Source organism: Drosophila arizonae, chromosome X (assembly GCF_054131065.1).
Source record: "Drosophila arizonae isolate 15081-1271.41 chromosome X, UAZ_ARI_1.0, whole genome shotgun sequence".
Lineage (NCBI taxonomy): Eukaryota > Metazoa > Arthropoda > Insecta > Diptera > Drosophilidae > Drosophila > Drosophila arizonae.
In genome coordinates this window covers 31,943,380-31,949,859 of record NC_142927.1, presented here as the reverse complement: position 1 = coordinate 31,949,859, position 6,480 = coordinate 31,943,380, and the positions used below count along the sequence as shown (strand labels likewise).

The 6,480-nt window shown below is 36.4% G+C and overlaps 1 long non-coding RNA gene across 2 annotated transcripts; it reads right to left on the bottom strand.

Annotated features, from left to right (window-relative positions):
* Positions 1-481: 481 nt before the first annotated feature.
* LOC149268172 (uncharacterized) lies at positions 482-6,137 on the bottom strand. 2 transcript variants are annotated; one of them, XR_016270859.1, is made up of 2 exons: positions 2,005-6,137; positions 482-1,935 (listed from the first exon to the last, which is right to left on the bottom strand). It is a non-coding gene; the product is annotated as an uncharacterized LOC149268172 (long non-coding RNA). The 2 variants fall into 2 exon arrangements; XR_016270860.1 differs by having other exon boundaries at positions 482-1,903.
* Between the last annotated feature and the right edge of the window lie 343 nt (positions 6,138-6,480).

Genomic DNA, 6,480 nt, shown 5'->3' with positions numbered 1-6,480 from the left:
TAAAATTTTTTTCTTTTCATTCATGTTTATATTTGCTGCATCAAAAAAAACAAATCAATTCACAGAAATAATATAATAATATATAAAAATTAGAAAAAAACGCAAGAAATCCAAATCTTTATTCATTGTTGTATTAATTTTAATTTTATAATTTTTTTTTTTTTTTTTTTTATTATTAAAATTTTTCCATATTTTTCTTTTTATTTAAATAAATTTAAACTTTTTCTTCATTCATTTTTTTTTTTTTTTTTTGCAAATTATTGGGGACAAGGGCACATTGGGGTTAATCACTTACAGTTATTTTTTTATTACTCCCGCGACGAAAGGCCTTTCTGCGTGGTCAGCTGTTAAGTGTAGAAATGGGGTATATTGGCGGGAAGGGAGGAAAAACATGATCTTTAACTTTTTTTATCTTTTTTTTTTTTTTAACACATAATTGATTTTTTTCTAGCTTTATTTTTGTTAGTTATTTTTTTTGAAATTTATTTTTTCTCTATTCATGTTTTCTTTATAGGGTATTAACTGTGTGTGGATTCATTTTTTTCTTTTGATGCTGTACTTTGCTTTATGTTTCTTAGTTATTCATTTTCACTTATTTATTCAAATACATATATTTATTGGTATATATTTATTTATTGATATATATATTTATTTATTGGTTTCGTTTTTGTGTGCTAATTGTATATATAGTAATTATAGATTTTATGATTGAGCTTTTAAACCACTAATTTTTCTGATTTCTTTAACATCTCTCTCGACAAAAAAAATTTTACTTAGCACTTGCCGTCGGCAATTTAAATGTCTTTATATTTTTATTTTTTTTTTTATACCCTGAACCCATTGAAAATGAGAAATCAGGGTATAATGGTTTTGTTGAAATGTATGTAACAGGCAGAAGGAGGCGTGGCAGACCCCACAAAGTATATATATTCTTGATCAGGGTGACGAGCTGAGTTGATTTGGCCCTGTCCGTCTGTCTGTCTGTCCGTCTGTCCGTCTGTCCGTATGTTTGAACGCGTCGATTTCCGAAGATATTAGAGCTAGAGACTTCAAATTTTTTGTAAAATGTTCGTAATTACAGCGCGGATATCGAGTTTATCATTAAAATTCGATAACTCATCCCGATCTTTTTTTATCGATAAAAAACCTTATCGAAAACCAGTTATAAAATTATATCTTCTACACCTTTATTGCTAGAGTCTCCAAATTTTTTATATATGCTTATATGCAATTTATACAATTTCGGTTTTTGTTAAAATTTACCCCCCACCTCTCAATTCACCCCCTCACCCTCACTTTTGTAAAACGCGTATTTCAAATACTAGAGACTTGTGCTTTGGCAATTACATGCATATTCATGTTATAATCATAATCTGAAAGTTTCATGAAGATCGTACGTCCACAAAAGAAGTTATTAAACAATTAAGTTCTCAAAGTAAGCGCACACTGCAGCCCGTGCGTATTTATGCGTGGGTGCTTGTGTGTGTATGTGTTTGTGTGTGTGTTTCTTGTGTAAGCTGAAAGACGCGAAAAATTATTGAAATAGCTAGCACTCCAAGGGTTCAGGGGATCTCGTAGTCGAGCAGTCTCGACTATAGCTTTCTTACTTGTTATTTATATTTCGCAGTTTTTTTTCCTTCTCTTTTTTTCTTTTTACATGCAAATACTACTTTATTTCAAAATTTCTATTTCATTAGTTATTTTTTTTCACGTGTTCAGAAATTCATATGGTTTTTTTTCACGCACTAAAGTTTCTTTTATTTTGTTGGTTTTTTTTCGTTTTTTTTTCTTCTTGATGCTTCCCTTCCTCTCCCCCGTCGCTTCGGCGTTATGTTGCTCTGCCGGCTTTTTGTACCCTAACTTCCGCTTCAAGGTGACCCTTGCTGGCGTGAAGTTAGGGTATCTAATAAGGGAAAAAAAATGGACAAAAGTCCACTGAAAAAATGGAAAATCTTTCTTAAATACATGATTTTTTTTTTTCCTGAACACTGTTTTTTCACGTACCTGATATTTATATATATGTATATATATAAATAAATATATATATGTTTAACATATATTTTGAGACGGGCAGCTGCGCGCTGCAAATTCAATGCAATTCAATGCCAAAAAAAATCAAACGCGATCGCTTTCACTTTCTTAATTATTGGGTTTGGGAGTTTTTATTTTGTCAAAATTTTTTTATTATTTGGTTTAGTTAAATTAATTATTTTTGTACTTTAAATTTTAAGCACAACCAAACTGACTTGATGATCTCGTGATGCCGGAAAAGAACTATTTGACCCATGTGGCTCTTTTTATAGTCCCACATTCCAGTCTCCTCTCTTCCTCTTCTTGGAAAGTGAGACGCGAAGATAGGTGCAATTCGCCCGCTGAGTCCCAAAGCTTTGAGAGTTTCTCTCAAAAGCTCGCTCTCGAGGCTCGCTTTTGGGCCGCTCAGCGGTCATTGCAGTGCAGGCGACACATTTGTCGCGAATGATATGCACTGCAATTATTTAGGTACAATAACTCTGCTACGACCATTACATACACGATAATCTGACACGATAGTTGGAAGATTAGCGGGAATCAGATACGAATATCTTTCGCATGATACGTTCCCACTTCTATGCCTTGTAAATTTTCCAAAATATAGAAGCTATTGCCAAGCCTCTTTTTAATTCGGCATTTAACAAATTGCGGTGCTAACTTCGCATTAAAATTTTGTGAAAATTTACTGAGACTAAAGTTTCTTCTGAAAACCTCCTGACCCTCCTTAAAAGACACTGGTTTGGACCTTAGATTGTACTGTGCAGCATTGCGCTCATATGCAGTACGAATGTTCTTTTGCAGATCTTTTCGCAACAAAGCGAGTTTGTCAGTTCTTTGAACAGACATATGCGGTTCTTCTAAAAGCGACAAATTTTTCAAGAGACGATAATCGGCTCCATGAGTAATCATTTCTAATCCGAAGAGAGCTTTGTAAGGCGAACAACCTAATGTTTGATGAAGTGACGACCTTAATGCGCAAGAAATAGCTGTTATGTTTTTATCCCATTCTGTCTGATCTTCTTTTAGATATGCTCTAACTGCAGATAAAATTGAGCGGTTGACACGTTCAGCCGCATTACTCTGTGGTGAGTATAGAGCGGTATACACATGTCTCACTCCCAATTCTGTCAGAAATGCATTGAAGTCATTAGCACGAAATTGTTTACCATTATCACTCACTAAGACTTCTGGAACTCCATAACAGTGAAATATATTCTTCAGCAAAAATTCCTGAATGACAGATGAAGTAAACTTCTTCAAAGGACACAGCCAATGAAATTTGCTAAAATGGTCTAGAACAATCAACAAGCCTATATTACCACTTTTAGTTCTGGGATATGGTCCTAGAATATCAACATAAAGTCTTTGAAATGGTCTGCATGTGGGAGACTGTTAACCCATTGGTGGTCTTAGAATTTGATTTGGAGATTTAGTTTCCTTGCAGGTGTCGCAACTACGTATGTAAGCACGCACATCGTTAGCTAATCCTGGCCAAAACAAATTTCTCCGTAGTTTTTCTATTGTTTTCTGCATCCCACAGTGTGATGAAATCGCACTGTCATGAGCTTGTTTAAGCACATCTGTTCTAAGTCGTTCGGGAACCCATAACTTCCACAAACTCTCATTCTGGTCTTCTACACATTTAGAATGTTCTGTTCGAATGTAAATAAACTGGCTAGATATCTTAATGTCTGGGAATTTGGATTTCTCAAGAGTAAATTTCTTCTTGAGCTCTTGATACTCAGAGTCAAAGAAAGCATCTGAGTCCAAGTCGACAATCGGGCCAATTTCTAACGCTGCAACTTCTTCTTCACACATCCTTGAAAGGACATCCGGAACTATGTGATCTTTGCCTTTTCTATGAGAAATAGTAAATTTATATGGCTGCAAGCGGAAAATCCATCGGGCAAGTCTACCGGATGCATTTTGTTGACGCATCAGCCACATCAAACTTGAGTGGTCTGTAACTACCTCAAATTCCTGCATTTCTAAATAACACCTGAATTTCTCTATAGCTAATACTACGGCTAAACATTCTCGTTCCGTTACACTATAGTTTGGCTGTGCTCGGCTCAGTTTCTTTGACATAAACGCAATCGGCATTTCGTCATTTTCTGCGGATAACTGAACTAGCACGGCTCCAATTCCATAATCACTGGCATCGCAGTGCAGATAAAATTTTTTCTCAAAATCGGGATTCTGTAAAACTGGCGCTGTAGTAAGAATCAGCTTTAATCTGTCCATAGCCTCTTGTGCTTCTACGGGCCATAAAAACTTCTTTTTCTTTGAGAGTGTGTCAGTTATAGGGCATGTGAGTTCGGCGTAATTTTTTATAAATCTTCGATACCACCCACAAATACCTAGGAATCCTCGAACCTGTTTAAGGTTCTTTGGTGATGGCCAATTTTTAATACAATCAATCTTCGAAGGATCTGTGCAGATACCACCACTGCCTATGATATGTCCTAAATAATTTACGCTTTTAACGCAAAACTGACTTTTCTCAATATTCAATGTTAAATTTGCTTTGCGAAATTGTTCGGCAAGGCGTACTAGCACTGCTAAATGGGCTGAAAAACTCTCTGAAACTACACATACATCACCTAAATAACCGAATACACAATAGCGTAGATCTGGGGGTATTAATTCATCCATAAGACGACACATGGTTGCTGGAGCGTTACACAAGCCAAAAGGCATTACCTTGAATTGGTAGAGAGGTCGGCCAGGTATGGTAAATGCAGTTAATGGCCTTGCCTCTTTGGTCAATTCAATCTGCCAGAAAGCATCTTTTAGATCAAGCTTGGTGATATAATTTGCTTTTGGCATACGCGAAAATATACCTTCTATCGCTGGTAAAGGATAAGCATCCTTTTTGGTTGCTTCATTTAGCTTACGCGCATCTAAGCATAGCCGAATTTTATTCGGTTTCACTACCAATCGCATGGGAGAACTCCAGGCGCTAATCGATGGTTCTATAACATCAAGGGCTAACATTCGGTCGATTTCTTTATACAATAGCGTTTCAACTGCCGGACTGACTGGATAAAAACGCTGTTTAACTGGTCGTGCATCACCAATATCAATATGATGTTGAATCAAATGCGTACGGCCTAGTTTTTCTTGACAATTAGGGAAAAGAGATTTTACGACTTCTAATTGTCGCAATTCTAAATCAGTTAATGGGAATGAATTATCTACTAAATCTGTGCTAGCTGTGGAATTTTTATCAAACTCATCCGAAGTTGACTGCATAGCGCTAATTACGTGAGGAGCTAGAGAGAATTCTTTCCAAAAATCTATACCCAAAATTAATCTTTGCTTAATTGATGGAATAATATATAATCGAAGAGTCTTCGTAGTTCCTTTGTAATTAATTGGGGCGTTCAGTACACCAACCACGCTATGAGCTTTCCCATCTGCAGTCTGCACTTGGGATGTAAGTGACTTAAACTCCGAATAGTTAGAGAAGTTTTCTAAAGCTAGCGAGGCTCCAATACAGCTAACATTAGCGCCTGTGTCTAATAGACCCAGCTCAGTAAACTGAAAAAAACTAACGCTGGCATAACAACGCGAATCATTTTTATCATTAATTATTGCTGAAATTAGAAACTTTCTATATTTTCTTAGCTTTTTATACCCTGAACCCATTGAAAATGGGAAATCAGGGTATAATGGTTTTGTTAAAAGTATGTAACAGGCAGAAGGAGGCGTGGCAGACCCCACAAAGTATATATATTCTTGATCAGGGCGACGAGCTGAGTCGATTTGGCCCTGTCCGTCTGTCTGTCCGTCCGTCCGTCCGTCCGTCCGTCCGTCCGTCCGTCCGTCCGTATGTATGAACGCGTCGATTTCAGAAGATATAAGAGCTAGAGACTTCAATTTTTTTTTTAAATGTCCGTAATTACAGCGCGCATATCAAGTTTATCATTAAAAATCGATAACTCATCCCGATCTTTTTTTATCGATAAAAAACCATATCGAAAACCAGTTATAAAATTATATCTTCTACACCTTTATTGCTAGAGTCTCCAAATTTTTAATGTATGCTTATATGCAATTTATACAATTTCGGTTTTTGTTAAAATTTACCCCCCACCCTTAAATTCACCCCCTCACCCTCACTTTTGTAAAAAGCGTATTTCAAATACTAGAGACTTGGGCTTTGGAATATACACACATATTCACCATGTGATTACGCTCTAAAAGTTTCATTAAGATCGTATGTCTACAAAAGAAATTATTTAACAAATAAATTCTCATAATATTGCCCACACTGCAGCGCAGCCCAAGCGCAGTCGCTGCTTACTGCGCAGTTAGCAGAGCGCAGGCTTATGCGTGCGTGTGGATGCATGTGTATGTATGTGTGCATAAAAGTGCAGAATGATTAGAATATCAGCTTGGAGGGTTCAGGGTATCTCCTAGTCGAGCAGTCTCGACTGGAGCTTT